Source organism: Triticum aestivum, chromosome 4A, assembly GCF_018294505.1.
Source record: "Triticum aestivum cultivar Chinese Spring chromosome 4A, IWGSC CS RefSeq v2.1, whole genome shotgun sequence".
Taxonomy (NCBI): domain Eukaryota; kingdom Viridiplantae; phylum Streptophyta; class Magnoliopsida; order Poales; family Poaceae; genus Triticum; species Triticum aestivum.
This window is the reverse complement of record NC_057803.1, coordinates 705,863,231-705,864,096: the sequence shown is the minus strand read 5'-3', so window position 1 is coordinate 705,864,096 and position 866 is coordinate 705,863,231.

Here is an 866-nt window from a genome sequence, read left to right as displayed (position 1 = left end):
TCATTTTCTTTTATTTTTTTAAACTGAAAAGGCGATCCACAGGGGGGGGGGGGTAGAGTTTGAAACCCAGTATTTAGTAGTAGCGCGGGTTTTTACCCCTCGCTACTACTATGGCATGTCCCCGAGGGGCACGGTTGAGACCGATTAGTAGTAGCGAGGGGTAAAAACTTAGTAGTAGCGCGGGTTTTAACAATCGCTACTACTATGGCATGGTCCAGGGGCACGGTAGAGACCACTTAGTAGTAGCGAGGGTTAAAAACCAACGCTACTGCTATCAACTTAGTAGTAGCGAGGGTTAAAAACCCGCGCTACTACTATGGCATGTCCCGGGGGGCACGGTAAAGACCGCTTAGTAGTAGCGAGGGTTAAAAATTCGCTCTACTGCTATCAACTTAGTAGTAGCGAGGTTTAAAAACCTGCGCTACTAGTAAGTAGCAGTAGCGAGGGTTTTTAATCCTCGCTACTAGTAAGCGTCTGTGTATAAGCTTTTCCCTAGTAGTGTCACGGAGAAAAACATAGAAAATGTATCGAGTGTCGAAATGCACCCCAATTTTGCAGGCGTGCTTCCGTGGCATCATGTTGTGTGTCAAAAAACCATGGCGGCGTTTCATGGCTTTTCGAGAGGGAACACCTACTTCACGCATGTAACCCTAGACCGACACCTCAGGTTTGTACTGTGACTATGTGCAACCATGGACGAAACGCACCCAACTTTTGCGTGCGCGTGTAAGTGAACCCCACCGGATCGGACGCCTATTTTCGACGGAATCGGAGTATGAATGTAAGTCGTGTCACGTCGGGAGACCTTTTCTCGGTATTTCCACGGAGAAAAACGTAGAAAATGCATCAAGTGTCGAAACGCACCC